The sequence below is a fragment of the Bombina bombina genome, chromosome 1 (genome assembly GCF_027579735.1).
Source record: "Bombina bombina isolate aBomBom1 chromosome 1, aBomBom1.pri, whole genome shotgun sequence".
Classification (NCBI taxonomy): Eukaryota; Metazoa; Chordata; class Amphibia; order Anura; family Bombinatoridae; genus Bombina; species Bombina bombina.
In genome coordinates, this window is record NC_069499.1 from 1,335,314,870 (window position 1) to 1,335,334,813 (window position 19,944).

The 19,944-nt window shown below is 42.9% G+C and overlaps 1 protein-coding gene across 1 annotated transcript in view; it reads left to right on the forward strand.

The window, feature by feature from the left end:
* Nucleotides 1-19,944, forward strand: part of FCSK (fucose kinase) — a 234,822-nt gene that overhangs the window by 178,435 nt on the left and 36,443 nt on the right. The window lies entirely within an intron of this gene.

A 19,944-nucleotide genomic window follows, 5' to 3' on the forward strand; every position in this document is an offset into this window, starting at 1 on the left:
ATCTTCCTTGTTTGTTGTTTATTCTGGTAAAAGGAGAGGTCAAAAAGCAACTTCTACCTCTCTCTCTTTTTGGATTAAAAGCATCATCAGATTGGCTTACGAGACTGCCGGACGGCAGCCTCCTGACAGAATCACAGCTCATTCCACTAGGGCTGTGGCTTCCACATGGGCCTTCAAGAACGAGGCTTCTGTTGATCAGATATGTAAGGCAGCGACTTGGTCTTCACTGCACACTTTTACTAAATTTTACAAGTTTGATACTTTTGCTTCTTCTGAGGCTATTTTTGGGAGAAAGGTTTTGCAAGCCGTGGTGCCTTCCATCTAGGTGACCTGATTTGCTCCCTCCCTTCATCCGTGTCCTAAAGCTTTGGTATTGGTTCCCACAAGTAAGGATGACGCCGTGGACCGGACACACCTATGTTGGAGAAAACAGAATTTATGTTTACCTGATAAATTACTTTCTCCAACGGTGTGTCCGGTCCACGGCCCGCCCTGGTTTTTTAATCAGGTCTGATAATTTATTTTCTTTAACTACAGTCACCACGGTATCATATGGTTTCTCCTATGCAAATATTCCTCCTTTACGTCGGTCGAATGACTGGGGAAGGCGGAGCCTAGGAGGGATCATGTGACCAGCTTTGCTGGGCTCTTTGCCATTTCCTGTTGGGGAGGAGAATATCCCACAAGTAAGGATGACGCCGTGGACCGGACACACCGTTGGAGAGAAAGTAATTTATCAGGTAAACATAAATTCTGTTTTTATTCTTTGTGGCAAAACACACATCAATGTAAGAGGCTGAAGCACCAGAGTCAATTATCCCTGAAACGTTCACTCCAAGTTGATCCCACTGCAAGAGAAGGCATAAGTTACAGTAGCTTGCAGAATTAGATACAGCGTTTAAGGAATAATAAGGATGGGAGTTCTTACCCTTATTCTGTTTTTGGAGAATGGGACAAGCTTTAACAGTATGCTCTTCTGATGCACAGTACATGCATAAATTCTGGGAGCGCCTTCTTAACTTTTCTTGGTTACTTAAAGGGCCTTTAAGAAAACCAATTTCCATAGGTTCAGTGGTGTTTTTAACATGTGAGTGTGTCGGTAGAGAAGGGTTTTGTTTCTTATGTGTTGACTCATGATAAACTTTCTCGTGTTGTCTCTCTCTAAGCCTTCTGTCAATACTGATACTGAGATTAATTAGTTCCTCCAATGTGTGAGGAATTTCAATGCGAGAGAGCTCATCTTTAATTGATTCTGACAACCCCAATCTAAACTGGTTTAGTAGCGACAAATTATTCCATTGGGTGTCAGTAGCTAGCCTCTTAAAGTCTGCAATATAATCTTCTACATCCCTTCTTTTCTGCTTAAGAGAGCGCATTGCAGTTTCAGCGGTTAGTTGTTTGTAAGGGTCATCATAAAGCTGACCTAGGGCAGAAAAGAAGGAATCTAGAGAGTTAAGTATATCATCATTTGTCTCCAGAAAGGAATTAGCCCAACTTCTGGGTTCTAGTCATCACCTTAACTCTGTCAGTGGGATATGTGTATGGTTTTAGTGCATACAGCAAAAGGCAAGCGTTTTTAAAGTCTCTAAATTGTTTTCTATCCCCTGAGAATAAATCTGGGAGACTAACTTGTGGTTCCTGAAAACGAGTTCTACTATCTACAAAGTCTTTAATATATGTTTTTAGTCCCTGGTTTTCTTGTTTGAGGGTATTGAGGCCTTCAGTTAAAGCATCCACTTTTTGAGAGAGAGTTTGTATATGAGTAGTCATCTCAGCTGGATCCATGTTTATATGGCTTGTTATTCTGTAATGTCAAAGATACTATGTTGTAGTATACAATAATTTAAATGAATCACAACTGCTGAGAGTTTAGGAATTGTAGCAAGGTTTAAACTGGATAATAACATAAATTACTAAAAGAAGTAATGTCAGAATCCAAGTATAAACTTAGCAATTTCTTATAAGGAAAAATAGCATTAGATATTTCTATAGTTGTCTCAAGTAAATGAATACTGGAGGAGCAACAGAAAAACTGTGTCTATAACCAGAGAAAAAATGAACAGTGTTAACACAAAAAATAGCTACTGTGTCAATGTAGAGCTGACACATAAAATATCATAAGTATATGAGTAAATTAGGGTAGGAGATATTGTAGCAGAGATAGCAGCTTGAAATAAGGCAAGCGGTTACTAATAGTACCTGGAGGGTAAACAGAAGTTTTGGAAATCTTTAGAGAAATCTCACAGCTTGTAGCGGAGAAGCGGTTGCAGCGCTGGAGCCGACAGGTTGGCGTGTGACGTCACAGCTCCACGATGCAGGCGGAAGAATCAGCTGTTTTGGAGCAAGCTGACAGCAACGGCTGAGCAGAGAGTCAATCCGATATCAGGAGAGGTAGGTCGGTTACAGCAGGAGGAGTTGGTGAATCCGGAAAGGTTGGTATTTAGTTGAATTCCCAAGAGGTAATAAAATACAAGAGCTCCGATTGAATCACACTATGGTTAGTGGAAAACAATAATAAGCAAAGTGGAGAGGGGGGAGGAGGCTTAAATAGCGTAGCAGGTGAATTGATCAGACAATTAAAGGCATAGTCTCAGTAAAAGTAACAGGGTTTTTGTTAGACAATATGTAATCGTGACATTCTATGATTCCCACATGCTACATTGCAAGAGAAAAATGGCGATTAAAAGAGACTTACGGATCTTTGTGCTTCTACTGATCCATAAGTCTGGAGTTGGCTGAAGACAGAAAGTCAGTGGGAGTGACACCGAATGTGTTGGACGTTTGCAACCTGTTATGTGTTCTGTAAGCTTTATTTCTCTTGTTAAGTGTATCCAGTCCACGGATCATCCATTACTTGTGGGATATTCTCCTCCCCAACAGGACGTTGCAAGAGGATCACCCACAGCAGAGCTGCTATATAGCTCCTCCCCTCACTGTCATATCCAGTCATTCTCTTGCAACTCTCAACAAAGATGGATGTAGTAAGAGGAGTGTGGTGTATTATAGTTAGTTTCTTAACTTCAATCAAAAGTTTGTTTTTAAATGGTACCGGAGTGTACTGTTTTATCAAAGGCAGCATTAGAAGAAGAATCTGCCTGTGATTTCTATGATCTTAGCAGAAGTAACTAAGATCCATTGCCGTTCTCACATATTCTGAGGAGTGAGGTAACTTCAGAGGGGGAATGGCGTGCAGGTTTCCCTGCAATAAGGTATGTGCAGTTAACATATTTCTAGGGATGGAATTTGCTAGAAAAATGCTGCTGATACCGGATTAATGTAAGTTAAGCCTAAATGCAGTGATTTAATAGCGACTGGTATCAGGCTTATTAACAGAGATACATACTCTTATAAAAGTGTAATATAAAACGTTTGCTGGCATGTTAATCGTTTTTATATATGTTTGGTGATAAAACTTATTGGGGCCTAGTTTTTTCTCCACATGGCTGGCTTGATTTTTGCCTAGAAACAGTTTCCTGAGGCTTTCCACTGTTGTAATATGAGTGGGAGGGGCCTATTTTAGCGCTTTTCTGCGCAGCTAAAATTACAGACAGAGACACTCAGCTTCCTTCTGCATGATACAGGACATCTCTGAAGGGCTCAAAAGGCTTCAAAAGTCGTGTTTGAGGAGGGTAACAACCACAGTAGACCTGTGGCAGTTGTGACTGTGTTTTTAAACGTTTTTGTCATTTATTATTCCGTTTTTGGTATTAAGGGGTTAATCATCCATTTGCAAGTGGGTGCAATGCTCTGCTAACTAGTTACATACACTGTAAAAATTTCGTTAGTGTAACTGCCTTTTTTCACTGTTTCAAATTTTGCAGAATTTGTTTCTCTTAAAGGCACAGTAACGTTTTTTATATTGCTTGTTAACTTGGTTTAAAGTGTTTTCCAAGCTTACTAGTCTCATTGCTAGTCTGTACAAACATGTCTGACACAGAGGAAACTACTTGTTCATTATGTTTAAAAGCCATGGTGGAGCCCCATAGGAGAATGTGTACTAAATGTATTGATTTCACCTTAAACAGTAAAAATCAGTCTTCATCTATAAAAGAATTGTCACCAGAGGGGTCTGTCGAGGGGGAAGTTATGCCGACTAACTCTCCCCACGTGTCGGACCCTTCGCCTCCCGCTCGAGGGACGCACGCTAATATGGCGCCAAGTACATCAGGGATGCCCATAGCTATTTATTTGCAGGACATGGCTGCAATCATGAATAATACCCTGTCACAGGTATTAGCCAGATTGCCTGAATTAAGAGGCAAGCGCGATAGCTCTGGGGTTAGACGAGATACAGAGCGGGTAGATGCTGTAAGAGCCATGTCTGATACTGCGTCACAATATGCAGAACCTGAGGACGGAGAGCTTCAGTCTGTGGGTGACGTCTCTGAATCGGGGAGACCTGATTCAGAGATTTCTAATTTTAAATTTAAGCTTGAGAACCTCCGTGTATTGCTTGGGGAGGTATTAGCTGCTCTGAATGACTGTGACACAATTGCAGTGCCAGAGAAATTGTGTAGGCTGGATAAATACTATGCAGTGCCGGTGAGTACTGATGTTTTTCCAATACCTAAAAGGCTTACAGAAATCATTAGTAAGGAGTGGGATAGACCCGGTGTGCCTTTTTCCCCACCTCCTATATTTAGAAAAATGTTTCCAATAGATGCCACTACACGGGAATTATGGCAGACAGTCCCTAAGGTGGAGGGAGCAGTTTCTACTTTAGCAAAGCGTACCACTATCCCGGTTGAGGACAGTTGTGCTTTTTCAGACCCAATGGATAAAAATTTAGAGGGTTACCTTAAGAAAATGTTTATTCAACAAGGTTTTATTTTACAGCCCCTTGCATGCATTGCGCCTGTCACTGCTGCGGCGGCGTTCTGGTTTGAGGCCCTGGAAGAGGCCATCCATACAGCTCAATTGACTGAAATTATTGACAAGCTTAGAACACTTAAGCTAGCTAACTCATTTGTTTCTGATGCCATTGTTCATTTGACTAAACTAACGGCTAAGAATTCCGGATTCGCCATCCAGGCGCGCAGGGCGCTATGGCTTAAATCCTGGTCAGCTGATGTGACTTCAAAGTCTAAATTACTCAACATTCCTTTCAAGGGGCAGACCTTATTCGGGCCTGGTTTGAAAGAAATTATTGCTGACATTACTGGAGGTAAGGGTCATACCCTTCCTCAGGACAGGGCCAAATCAAGGGCCAAACAGTCTAATTTTCGTGCCTTTCGAAATTTCAAGGCAGGTGCAGGATCAGCTCCCTCTACTTCAAAACAAGAGGGAACTTTTGCTCAATCTAAGCAGGCCTGGAAACCTAACCAGTCCTGGAACAAGGGCAAGCAGGCCAGAAAGCCTGCTGCTGCCTCCAAGACAGCATGAAGGAGCGGCCCCCTATCCGACAACGGATCTAGTAGGGGGCAGACTCTCTCTCTTTGCCCAGGCGTGGGCAAGAGATGTTCAGGATCCATGGGCGTTGGAGATCATATCTCAGGGATATCTTCTGGACTTCAAAGCTTCTCCCCCACAAGGGAGATTTCACCTTTCAAGATTATCTGCAAACCAGATAAAGAAAGAGGCATTTCTAAGCTGCGTGCAAGACCTCCTTGTAATGGGAGTAATCCATCCAGTTCCGCGGACGGAACAAGGACAGGGATTTTATTCAAATCTGTTTGTGGTTCCCAAAAAAGAGGGAACCTTCAGACCAATTTTGGATTTAAAGATCCTAAACAAATTCCTCAGAGTTCCATAATTCAAGATGGAAACTATTCGAACCATCTTACCCATGATCCAAGAGGGTCAGTACATGACCACAGTGGACTTAAAGGATGCCTACCTTCACATTCCGATTCACAAGAATCATCATCGGTTCCTGAGGTTTGCCTTTCTAGACAGGCATTACCAGTTCGTAGCTCTCCCATTCGGGTTGGCTATAGCCCCAAGAATTTTTACAAAGGTTCTGGGCTCACTTCTGGCGATTCTAAGACCGCAAGGCATAGCGGTGGCTCCTTACCTAGACGACATCCTGATACAGGCGTCAAGCTTTCAAATTGCCAAGTCTCATACAGAGACTTCCTCTGTTGCATTATCCCTTAGTATAGATATCTGACGTTGTGTTCTGTCCTTTTATACATACATATACATGAGGTATGTTATTCAATTTTATTACATATCTTAAGTGCTTTCAGATACCTAGGCAGTTAATACCAAGCTTATAGTGATATACTGAACATGTTTGTTAGGTGTAGGTTAATTGTCCTTCTTTAGAGTGCCAATCATTAATATATTTAGTCTGTCTTCCTATTGTAACTTACTCTTCGCAGAGTAGTGTCCTGCACTTTCGCTAACTTGGCTATTACCCAGGGTACTTATTAAAGCAGGGGATGATCATCCAGCTCATTACTGAAACATATTTATGCTCCAGATGAGGATGTAGCATTTATGGTCATTTAATGCAATCCAAGTAATTATACTTAAAAGTAGGCAGTAATACATTTGGTGGCTGGGTTTTCTACGTCCGGGACAGCCTAGGTTACCTGCAAAGCCTAAACATCTATAGCCTATCTTAGCATCTGTTTATTAGACCCTGAGGGATTATATATTTGTCAGATGAGCATATCAAATATTTAACATAATCTATACCCAATCTTTCAATAGTAGCCTTACATTAACGGGAACCCACACTGCGAGTCTGCTCTTTATAGTATGAGATAACAAGACATGGATACACCTCACATTAATGAATGCAACTTCACTTAGAGGGAAGGGAAATCGAAGAATAGCTAAAATGGAACAATAAAGGGTTCTGCTACTACAACATTGTCCTCCTACAGTTGATGAGTAGTTGCCGGCATTTAATCTATTAGTTCAGTTCTATTTACATTATACTAACTTTTATAGCTTGTTTTATATAGTACTCATAGGATGCTACCCAATTTGAGAGTGCTGGGGATATGGCTGCTTCTAGAGCTCAATATAGATGTTTTTTGTTATATAAGGTTATAGCATCGTTTATAGTTAATGTCATAAACCTAAAGATATACAGCACAATATCTTATTGATAAAACTAAACACTGTTTCTCTTACTTGGTGTATTCAGTCCACGGATTTATCCTTACTTGTGGGATATTCTCAATCCCTACAGGAAGTGGCAAAGAGAGCACACAGCAAAGCTGTCCATATAGCTCCCCTCAGGCTCCACCCCCCCCCCCCAGTCATTCTCTTTGCCGCTCTAACAAGTAGCATCTCCACTGGGGTGGTAAAGAGTATGTGGTGTTAGATTTGTAGTTTTATTTCTTCAATCAAGAGTTTGTTATTTTAAAATAGTGCCGGTTTGTACTATTTACTCTGAAGCAGAAAGTGATGAAGATTTCTGCTGAGAGGAAAAAGATTTTAGCATGTTGTAACTAAAATCCATTGCTGTTCCCACACAGGACTGTTGAGTACCGGAGAACTTCAGTTGGGGGGAACAGTTTGCAGGCTTAACTGCATAAGGTATGCTCAGTCATTTTTTTCTAACAAGACCTGGTAATGCTAGAAGACTGATAGAAATCCCCATGTGGAAAGATAAGCCATTTTCTGAGACTCAGTATAGAAGGATGGCTTAGTTTACAGGGCTTAAATCACTGGTGGACACTGTTATGGGTAAAATCGATTATTTTTTAATATAATCTGATGTTTGCACAAGTGTTTATCATGTTTGGAACACTTTTTAGGGGTTTTATAAGCCTGGCATAATTTTAGACACCTATTTTGGCTTAGGAAGGCCTCACAACTCCGGAGTGAAGAGGGAGAGGGCCTAATTTTCGCGCCTCAGTTGCGCAGTTCTTTTACAAGATAGCTTCATGCAGCTTCACATGTAGAGTCCAGAGATTGCAGGAGGCCTACAGGGAGGCTTATTTTCGTTCCACAACTAATCCCCAAGGAAGGTAGTGTGTTAAACTGGTGGCCAGCTTCAATTTGCTCCGGTTTGGGCAATAAGGGGTTAATTGGCTTGAAACTTGGTGTGCAATCTTTTCAAAGCATTAGGATCATATGGTGTAAATTTCATAAAGATTGGATGTTTTTTTTGAGATTTGGTAAAAAAGTGTGTGCTTTTTATTATTTAAAGGCACAGTAACGTTTTTTCAAAAAGTGTATTTTACTGTATTTGAGTGCTATCTAAGTCTTTCTAACATGTCTGAGCCTACTGATAGACCTTGTTCTATGTGTTTAAAAGCCATGGCGGTATCCCCATTGCATTTGTGTTTAAAGTGTGCTAAGGTATCTAAACATTTTAATGACCATGCATTGACACTTAAAAATGTAGCCCAAGATGATTCTTTGACGGAAGGTAATGAGGATAGTCCTCCTTCCTCTCCCCATGTGTCGACACCAGTTACGCCCGCGCAAGCGTTGCCTAGTACCTCTAGCGCATTGGCCCCTGTTACTTTACAACAATTAGCAGCAGTAATGGATAATTCCCTTGCAGCATTTTTATCCAAACTGCCTATTTTTCCAAAAAAGCACGATAGCTCAGTTTTAAATACAGAGGATGAGCAATCTGAAGCTTTGGATAATTTATCTGTAGTACCCTCACAAAACTAGTAGCAGTGAGGGACGGTCTGTCTGAGGGAGGAATTTCTGACACAGGAAAAGTTTCTCAGCAGGCAGAGTCAGATTCCTTAGCGTTTAAATTTAAGCTGGAACACCTCCGCGTCCTGCTCAAGGAGGTTTTAGCTACGCTGGATGATTGTGACCCCATGGTGGTCCCTGAAAAATTGTGTAAAATGGACAGGTTTTTAGAGGTCCCTGTATACACTGAGGCATTTCCGATCCCAAAGAGGGTGGCGGATATTGTGACTAAGGAGTGGGAGAGACCAGGTGTACCCTTTGTTTCCCCACCTATCTTTAAGAAAATGTTCCCCATAAATGACCCCAGGCGGGACGCGTGGCAGACGGTCCCCAAGGTAGAGGGGCTGTTTCAACACTTGCTAAGCGTACAACTATACCAATAGAGGACAGTTGTGCTTTCAAAGATCCTATGGATAAAAAATTGGAAGGTTTGCTGAAGAAAAATTTTGTTCAGCAAGGTTTTCTTCTTCAACCAATTGCCTGCATTATTCCGGTAACTACTGCAGCAGCTTTTTGGTTCGAGGCCCTGGAGGAGTCGCTCCAGAGGGAGACTTCATATGATTAGGTCATGGATAGAATTCATGCTCTAAAGCTAGATAATTCTTTTATCACTGATGCCGCTCTCCAATTAGCTAAGCTAGCGGCGAAAAACTCAGGTTTTGCCATCATGGCGCGAAGAGCGTTTTGGCTCAAATCGTGGTCGGCTGATGTGTCGTCCAAAAGGAAACTGTTAAATATTCCCTTCAAGGGGAAAGACCTATTTGGCCCAGAGCTGAAAGAAATTATTTCAGATATCACTGGGGGCAAGGGCCATGCCCTGCCACAAGATAGGCCGTTTAAGGCCAAAAACAAGGCTAATTTTTGCTCCTTTCGCAACTTCAGGAGCGGACTTGCCACAACCTCTGCTGCCGCAAAGCAAGATAACGCTTCCCAGCCCAAAGCAACTTGGAAACCCCTGCAGGGCTGGAAAAAGGGTAAACAGGCCAAGAAGCCTGCTCCTGGTACCAGGACAGCATGAAGGGGTAGCCCCCGATCCGGGATCGGATCGAGTAGGGGGCAGACTTTCTCTCTTCGCTCAGGCTCGGGCAAGAGATGTTCCAGATCCCTGGTCATTAGAAATAGTTGCTCAGGGGTACCTTCTAGAATTCAAGGATTCTCCCCCAAGGGGAAGGTTCCACAAATAAAGAAACAGGCGTTCTTACGCTGTGTAGAAGATCTGCTAAAGATGGGAGTGATACACCCAGTTCCAATTGTAGAACAAGGTCTGGGCTTTTACTCAAACCTGTTTGTAGTTCCCAAAAAGGAGGGAATTTTCAGGCCAATCCTGGATCTAAAAATTCTAAACAAATTCCTCAAAGATGGAAACCATTCGGACAATCTTGCCGATGACCCAGGAGGGTCAATATATGACTACCGTGGATATAAAGGATGCGTATCTACATATTCCTATCCACAAAGATCACCATCAGTTCCTAAGGTTCGCCTTCCTGGGCAAACAGCTAGGGTCCATTCTAGCGGTACTAAGACCGCGGGGCATTGCAGTAGCACCTTACCTAGACGACATATTAATACAGGCGTCATCTTTTCACAGAGCCAAGGCTCATACGGACATCGTTCTGGCCTTTCTAAGGTCTCACGGGTGGAAGGTGAACGTAGAAAAGAGTTCTCTGTCCCCGCTCACAAGGGTTCCTTTCCTGGGAACACTAATAGGTCGGTAGAAATGAAAATCTTTCTGACAGAGGTCAGGAAGTCAAAGCTGCTGAATACTTGCCGAGTTCTTCATTCCATTCCTCGGCCTTCCGTGGCTCAGTGCATGGAAGTAATTGGTTTAATGGTTGCGGCAATGGACGTAGTCCCTTTTGCCCGAATTCATCTCAGACCACTGCAGCTGTGCATGCTCAAACAGTGGAATGGAGATTACGCAGATTTGTCTCCTCAAGTACAGAAAACCAGAAAACCAGAGACTCTCTTCTCTGGTGGTTGTCTCAAGATCACCTGTCTCAGGGAATGAGTTTCCGCAGACCGGAGTGGATCATTGTCACGACCGAGGCCAGTCTGTTAGGCTGGGGTGCGGTCTGGAACTCCCTGAAGGCTCAGGGACTATGGTCTCGGGAAGAATCTCTTCTTCCGATAAACATTTTGGAGTTGAGAGCGATATTCAATACGCTCCAGGTGTGGCCTCAACTAGCGGAGGCCAAATTCATCAGATTTCAGTCGGACAACATCACGACTGTAGCGTACATCAATCATCAGGGAGGAACAAAAAGTTCCCTAGCGATGAAGGAAGTATCCAAGATCATCAAATGGGCAGAGGATCACTCCTGCCATCTATCTGCAATTTACATCCCAGGGGTAGACAACTGGGAGGCGAATTTTCTAAGTCGTCAGACTTTCCATCCGGGGGAGTGGGAACTCCACCCGGAGGTTTTTGCTCAGCTGACTCAGCTATGGGGCATTCCAGAATTGGATCTGATGGCGTCCCGTCAGAACACCAAACTTCCCCTTTACGGATCCAGATCCGGGGATCCCAAGGCGGCATTGATGAATGCATTAATAGCGCCTTGGTCGTTCAGTCTAGCTTATGTCTCTCCACCGTTTCCTCTTCTCCCTCGGCTAGTAGCCAGAATCAAACAGGAGAAGGCTTCGGTAATTCTGATAGCGCCTGCGTGGCCACGCAGGACTTGGTATGCTGACCTAGTGGTCATCGGTCCCACCATGAAAACTGCCATCGTGGCAGGATCTTCTAATTCAAGGTCCTTTCAAGCATCCAAATCTGGTTTCTCTGAATCAGTTATAGACACTCTGATACAGGCCAGAAAGCCTGTCACCAGGAAAATTTACCATAAGATATGGCGGAAATATCTTTGTTGGTGTGAATCCAAGGGTTACTCGTGGAGTAAGATTAGGATTCCAAGGATATGGTCTTTTCTCCAAGAAGGATTGGAGAAGGGTCTGTCAACAAGTTCCTTAAAGGGACAGATATCTGCTCTGTCTATTCTTTTACATAAGCGTCTGGCTGCTGTACCAGACGTTCAGGTGTTTGCACAGGCCCTAGTCAGAATCAAGCCTGTTTACAAGCCTGTGGCTCCTCTATGGAGTCTAAATTTAGTTATTTCAGTTCTTCAAGGGGTTCCGTTTGAACCTTTGCATTCCATAGATATTAAGTTTTTATCTTGGAAAGTTTTGTTTTTAGTAGCCATTTCTTCTGCTCGAAGAGTTTCTGAATTGTCTGCTTTGCAGTGTAATTCACCCTATCTGGTGTTCCATGCAGATAAGGTTGTTTTGCGCAACAAACCTGGTTTCCTTCCAAAAGTGGTTTCTAATAAGAATATTAACCAGGAAATCATTGTTCCTTCTCTGTGTCCTAATCCAGTTTCTAAGAAGGACCGACTTTTACACAATCTTGATGTGGTTCGTGCTTTAAAATTCTATTTAAAAGCAACTAAAGATTTCAGACAAACATCATCCTTGTTTGTTGTCTATTCTGGTAAGAGGAGAGGTCAGAAAGCGTCTGCTACCTCTCTTTCCTTTTGGCTGAAAAGCATCATCCGTTTGGCTTATGAGACTGCGGGACAGCAGCCTCCTGAACGAATTACAGCTCATTCCACTAGAGCTGTGGCTTCCACATGGGCTTTCAAGAATGAGGCTTCTGTTGAACAGATTTGTAAGGCAGCGACTTGGTCTCACTGCATACATTTGCCAAATTTTACAAATTCAATACTTTTGCTTCTTCGGAGGCTATTTTTGGGAGAAAGGTTTTGCAAGCAGTGGTGCCTTCTGTTTAGGTTACCTGACTTGTTCCCTCCCTTCATCCGTGTCCTATTGCTTTGGTATTGGTATCCCACAAGTAAGGATGAATCCGTGGACTGAATACACCAAGTAAGAGAAAACAGAATTTATGCTTACCTGATAAATTACTTTCTCTTACAGTGTATTCAGTCCACGGCCCGCCCTGACATTTAAGTCAGGTTCAAATTTAATTTATAATAACTACAGTCACCACTGCACCCCATGGTTCTCCTTTTTCTCCTAACCGTCGGTCGAATGACTGGGGGGGCGGAGCCTGAGGGGAGCTATATGGACAGCTTTGCTGTGTGCTCTCTTTGCCACTTCCTGTAGGGATTGAGAATATCCCACAAGTAAGGATGAATCCGTGGACTGAATACACTGTAAGAGAAAGTAATTTATCAGGTAAGCATAAATTCTGTTTTGTTTCACCATGTCCCCTACTAGTCTGTAACCCCATATATATCCTAACTATACTATGATGGCTCTTCTAACAACTCTGAGTACATTGTCCTCTTTAACTACCATATTTATCTTATCTGTTCAAATATTCTACTATAAAAATTAGGTGAGATCCATGAGTGGTCTCCTATATCACAAGGAACCTTCTGCCTTCTTTATGCTTTATATGTGGTCCAAAAGTGGCCCCTTGAGTTCATTGTAAGGTTTAAAGATTGTATGGCATACTATATATACTGTATACTATTGTTTGACATTGTATTGTAACTACTACTCACTTTGGTTTTGAGAAGACTGTACGCCTTATTTCAAACCTCTATAAAAAATACAAAAAATTAAAAATAAATAAATACAAACTTACCTGTGAAATAAAAATAAAACCTAAGCTTAAACTAAAAAAAACTAACATTACTAAAAATAAAAAAAACTAACATTACAAAAAAATTAAAACTACAATTACAAAAATAATAAACACTAAAATTATATAAAAAAAAAAAAAAACTACCATTACAAAAAATAACAAACGAAATTATCAAAAATAATAAAAATGATTTGTATTCTAATTACCCCTGTTTAAAAAAAACAAACAAACAAAAAACACCCCAAAATAAAAAACCCTAATCTATAATAAACTACCAATGGGCTTTAAAAGGGCCTTTTGTAGGGCAATTTTCTATCTACAGTATTCAGATAGAGCATGACATTTTAAGAAACTTTCTAAATTACTCCTATTATCAATTTTTCTTCGTTCTTTTACTTCTTTATTTTAAAAGCAGGAATGTAAATCTTAGCAGCCAGCCCATATTAGATTCAGCACCATGGATAGCGCTTGCTTATTGGAGGCTTACATGTACCCACCAATAAGCAAACATAACCCAGGTTCTCAACCAAAAATGGGCCGGTTCCTATGCATCACATTCCTGCTTTTTAAATAAAGATAGCAAGAGAATGAAGAAAAATTGATAATGGGAGTAAACTAGAAAGTTGCTTAAAATTGCCTGTTCTATCTGAATCATGAAAGAAAAAAAATTGGGTTCAGTGTCCCTTTAAAAATATATGTATCAGATGCTATGTATCCACTATGCTGCGCTACTCCACTTAAATCCTCAAAAGTAGCTGTATGAGATTAACATATTCCTCAATTCTATACAAGGGTACAGTAAATTAGAGTTTGATGCTGAATGAGTAAGGGCTCTGTATCTTTGGAAACATACAATCTTCCTGGACCGTTATCACAGATGTGTCAAGATGTAATTTAATTATTTGGCTGATATTGATGTGTCCCCATCATTTCTTTATATGCCAACAATAACCCAGATTACAAGTGGCGCACTATTTAAAGCTTGGCTCGAACACCGCTGGAAGTAAACTTTACATCTTAATATGAGGAGAGTCCACAGCTTCATTCCTTACTTGTAGGAATACAGAACCTGGCCACCAGGAGGAGGCAAAGACACCCCAGCCAAAGGCTTAAATACCTCCCCCACTCCCTTCATCCCCCAGTCATTCTTTGCCTTTCGTCACAGGAGGATGGCAGAGAAGTGTCGGAAGATTCGGAGTAGTCTCTTAAGAAGGGTAAGTACTCTTCGGTATGGGACTGGAGTTTTAAGTAGACTTGTCAGCCTCTCAGTGAGAGCATTGACGAATGTTAGGGTCTGGAGATGCAGGGAGAGTCTTTCTGCAAAACCATCCAGACTCGTATTAACAGCTCCTAAGCAATCAGTGTTGACGAGTTTCACTGCCTGCTTCTATCACTCAAGTCCATATCAAGTGCGATGCTACAAGAGGCTGTGTGTCTGTTCCACGGTGGTGATTCCGGTAAGATCGTTTCATTTTATACTCATATGATAACGTAAGAAGACAGGGTCACAGTGTGACTCCTTTTATCTATATGGAATCAAAGGTTAATATCACCAGAAGGGGATTTACACATAATTTGCTTTATTTTGTTTTATGCTGCAACATGTGTGAGATGAGGCTCTGGCAGATGTTGGAACTTTCAGGCATGTTAGGTTTGACGCGCTTATTCCAGGAGCAGGGGCAGTCCTGCATGGCACACCACGTGACCGGGTGTGGTCTCATTGATTTCCTCTATCCTGACCGTGCGGTTTACAGGAGACAAAGCAGTTTCCCTGTGGGGCCTGGGTCATAGGAGGTGGTGAGTGCCCTAGCCATTGGGGGTATAAAGGTGCCATTTATCTTTGTCTATTGTCTATCTTGAAAGTGCAAGCTATGGAGGACTCTGATACGTTAGAGGGTACTACCTCTTTACCTAAATCTAATACCTGTTTTTATTGTGAGGAGGCTACGGTATATCCGCCTGCTCAATTATGTTCAACATGCCTTGATAAAGTATTTATATCTAAGAAACCCAAGATGTTTAGTACCACTGAGCCATCCACCTCTGAGGGGTCTCCGTTCTGTGAGGTGCGTTCCCTGCAGTCATCTCCTATTACACATGCAGCTTCCCATTGCACTACTAATCCTCCTTCGGGAGGGGCCATTTTACCGCCAGACTTTACTGAACAGCTACAAACGGCAGTGTCTGCGGCTTTCAGTGCTTTACCTCGCCCTGCTAAGCGCAAGCAAAAGGTTAAATATTGCTATCTTTCCCAGAGGTCATCTACTAATTTGTTGGATTTATCTGATACTAGATTATCCGCTGATGACGCCTCTGATACTTCAGAGGATGCTCTTTCTGGGTCGGAATCTGCTGCCTCTAAACCTTTCGGCTGTGGAGGAACCAGACTTTAGATTTAGGATCGAGCATTTACGCTTTTTGTTAAAGGAAGTGTTGGCAACTTTAGAGGTTCCAGAACCTAAATTACCAGAGGAACCTTCTATTCCTAAACTTGATACATTTTCTGAGGACAGGGTGATGCCACAGACTTTCCCAGTTCCCGTAAAGATGGCAAATATTATTAAGAATGAATGGGAGAGACTTGGGTCTTCTTTTTCCCCTTCTTTTTTTTAGAAATTGTTCCCGGTTCCGGTCTCGCAATTGGAGTTGTGGAGTTCCGTCCCTAAGGTGGATGGAGCTATCTCCACGCTCGCTAAGCGCACTACTATCCCGCTTGACGATAGTTCGTTGTTTAAGGAGCCCGTGGATAAGAAGCTAGAAACTCTGTTAAGGAAGATGTTTCAGCACACAGGGTATTTGTTTCAACCTGCAGCGGCAGTTGCTAAGGTGGCTGGAGCCGCTACATATTGGTGCGACTTTCTATCGGAGATGATAGAGGCGGAAACTCCCCTTGAGGACATCCAGGAAAGAATTAAGGCCTTGAGGGTAGCTAATTCTTTTATCTGTGATGCAAATATGCAAATCATTCGCCTGAATGCCAAGACATCAGATTTTTCTGTTTTAGCCCGTAGGGCACTCTGGCTGAAGTCTTGGTCTGTGGACATGACTTCAAAATCTAGACTACTTTCCCTTCCATTTAATGGGAAGATTCTTTTCAGTCCTGGCCTGGATTTAATCATATCCACTGTTACTGGGGGCAAAGGTGCCTTTCTCCCACAGGATAAGAAGAATAAACCTAAAGGACAGGGTCCTAATTTTCGTCCCTTTCGTTCGGATAAATCCCAATGCCAGCAGCCCTCCGTGAAGCCTGAGCAGTCCACGGGAACTTGGAAACCGTCTCAATTTTGGAATAAAACCAAGCAGAACAAGAAGCCTGCCGAAACAAAATCGGCATGAAGGGGCGGCCCCCCAACCTTCGCTGGATCGTGTTGGGGGCAGACTATCTCTCTTTGTGGAGGCTTGGCTGGGGGACATGCAAGACCCCTTGGGTTCTGGAGGTCATCGCTCAGGGTTACAGGATAGGTTTCAAAACTCATCCACCCAGGGGCAGATTCCTCTTATCAAACCTGTCTTCAAGACCAGAAAAACGAGAATCTTTTCTAGGGTGTGTGAGGGACCTCTCCTCCCTGGGAGTAATTGTGCCGGTACCTCTAGCAGAGAGAGGCCTAGGGTACTACTCAAACCTTTTTGTGGTCCCAAAGAAGGAGGGTACGGTTCGCCCGATTTTGGACCTAAAGTGCTTAAACAAGTTCCTGCCACTCCCATCGTTCAAAATGGAGACAATAAGGTCCATTCTGCCCTTAGTTCAAGAGGAACAGTTCATGACTACAATAGACTTGAAGGATGCTTACCTTCATGTGCCATTACACAAGGATCACTTCAAGTTCTTAAGATTTGCGTTTCTGGACCAGCACTTCTAGTTTGTTGCTCTTCCATTTGGTCTAGCTACTGCACCAAGATTATTTACGAAGGTTCTGGGGGCTCTGCTCACGGTGGCGAGATCCAGAGGTATTGCAGTAGCGCCATACTTGGACGACATCCTGGTTCAGGCTCCGTCCTGTCAGCTGGCAGAGGACCATTCAAGAGCTATTCTTGTTCGATCTAATGGATGGAAGATAAACTTAGAAAAGAGTTCTCTGGTTCCCAGTACCAGGGTAGAATTCCTGGGTACGATAATAGATTCCATATCCATGAGGATATTTCTTGCAGATCAGAGACGTTGCAAGATTACTTCCAATGGTCTTGCTCCCCAGACCTCCTTAAGGCCTTTTGTGGCCCGGTGTATGGAGGTAATTGGACGCATGGTGTCCAGCTTACATATCATCCCATTCGCTAGATTCCATCTCAGACCTCTTCAGCTGTGCATGCTGAGGCAGTGGAACGGCGACCACTTGGATCTGTCTTAACAGATTTCTCTGTACAACCGGTCAAGAGAATCGCTCTCTTTGTGGCTCTGTCCAGATCACCTGTCCCAAGGGACATCCTTCTTGAGACCATCCTGGGAGATTGTGACTACGGACGCAAGTCTATCAGGATGGGGAGCTGTTTGGGGTGCCAGGAAGGCACAGGGCCTGTGGACTTGAGAGGAATCTCTCCTCCCGATCAACATTTTGGAACTTTGAGCGATCTTTAATGCTCTGAAGGCTTGGCCTCTTATGGGTTCGTCCCAGTTTATCGGATTCCAATCAGTCAACATAACCTTGGTTGCTTACATCAACCATCAGGGGGAACGAGAAGCTCCCTAGCAATGAGGGAAGTATCTTGGATTCTGTTCGCTGTCAGCGATCCACATTCCGGGCGTGGACAACTCGGAAGCAGATTTTCTCAGCAGACAATCGTTTCATCCGGGGGAATGGTCTCTCCATCCCAAGGTGTTTGCGGAGATTTGCTGCAGATGGGGGACGCCGGAGATAGATGTCATGGTGTCCAGACTCAATACCAAGCTACCCAGATATGGGTCGCGGTCCAGGGATCCTCAGACAGAGCTGATAGATGCATTAGCAGTGCCTTGGAGGTTCAACCTAGTTTACATCTTTCATCTGTTACCACTTCTCCCTCGCCTAGTGGCCCTCATCAAGCAGGAGCGAGCTTCGGCTATTCTGAATGCTCCATCGAAGGATGTGGTTCGCGGACCTGGTAGGGATGTCTTCATCTTCTCCATGGAGGTTACCTTGTCGCAGAGATCTGCTGGAACAGGGTCCTTTTTGTTCATCAGAATCTAGATTCTCTAAAGCTGACTGCGTGGAGATTGAACGCTTAGTCCTAGCCAAGAGAGGTTTTTCAGAGAGAGTGATTGATACTCTCATTCAAGCTAGAAAGCCGGTCACCCATCGCATCTATCATAAGGTGTGGACGACCTACTTATTCTGGTGTGAAGAGTGTGGATTCCCCTGGCATCAGGTCAAGGTGTCCAGGATTCTTTTCTTTCTATTGCTTCGGCACATCGAGTCTCTGAGATGGCGGCCTTGCAATGTGAGCCTCCTTACCTAGTTTTTCATGCTGATAAGGCTGTTCTTCGCACTGGGTTGGGTTTTCTCCCTAAGGTTGTGTCTGATCGCAACATCAATCAGGAGATTATGGTTCCTTCCTTGTGTCCTAATCCTCCTCCTTCGAAGGAACGATTACTTCATAATCTGGATGTGGTTCGGGCTTTGAAATTCTATATTCAGGGCACAAAGGATTTTAGACAGACTTCTGCATTGTTTGTTGTCTATTCTGGGAAGCGTAGAGGGCAGAAGGCTTCTTCCACTTCCCTATCTTTTTGGTTGAGGAGCATTATTTGCTTTGCATATGAAACAGCGAGACATAAGCCTCCTCCAGAGGATTACGGCTCATTCAACTAGAGCTGTGGCTTTATCTTGGGCCTTCAAGAATGAGGCCTCTATGGAGCAGATTTGTAGGGGGACTACCTGGTCCTCCTTACATACTTTTTCGAAGTTTTACAAATTTGACGTTTTTCCTTCGGCTGAAGCAGCTTTTGGGAGAGAGGTTTTGCAGGCTGTGGTGCCCTCAGAATAGGGTCTGCCTCTCTTTTACCCTCCCGTTTTCATTCAGTGTCCTCTAGAGCTTGGGTATATGTTTCCCACAAGTAAGGAATGAAGCCATGGACTCTTCTCATATTAAGATGGAAAACATAAATTATGCTTACCTGATCATTTCCTTTCCATCTGTATGAGGAGAGTCCACGGCCCCCGCACGTTTTCTCCGTTGGGCGGACCAAATTTTTTTGTTCTTCTGGCACCATTTATACCCTGATATTTCTCCTACTGTTTCTTGTTCCCTCTGCAGAATGACTGGGGATGGGGGGAGTGGAGGAGGTATTTAAGCCTTTGGCTGGGGTGTCTTTGCCTCCTCCTGGTGGCCAGGTTCTGTATTCCCACAAGTAAGGAATGAAGCCATTGACTCTCCTCATACAGAGGGAAAGGAAATTATCAGGTAAGCATAATTTATGTTTTTAAAGCATGCAGGTTAGCAAGCGCATTACAAGTTCAAAGAAAATGCTTTTCTTGTGAGTGGAAGCACCCGTGCGCTAACTTCAGGACTTTAGTCCATAGACTTTAATGGAGCACGCTGCTGAAAAAAACTATTATTGCTCGCATGCTAACCTGATTATTATTTTTTTGTAAAATATATATATCTATATGAATATGTATCGGTGTGTGTGTGTATGTATATATATATATATATATATATATATATATATGTGTATATATATTGGGCCCATTATATGAACATAATGTAATGGAGTTTCTACATGTAGGTAATTAATCACATGAGTAGGGATA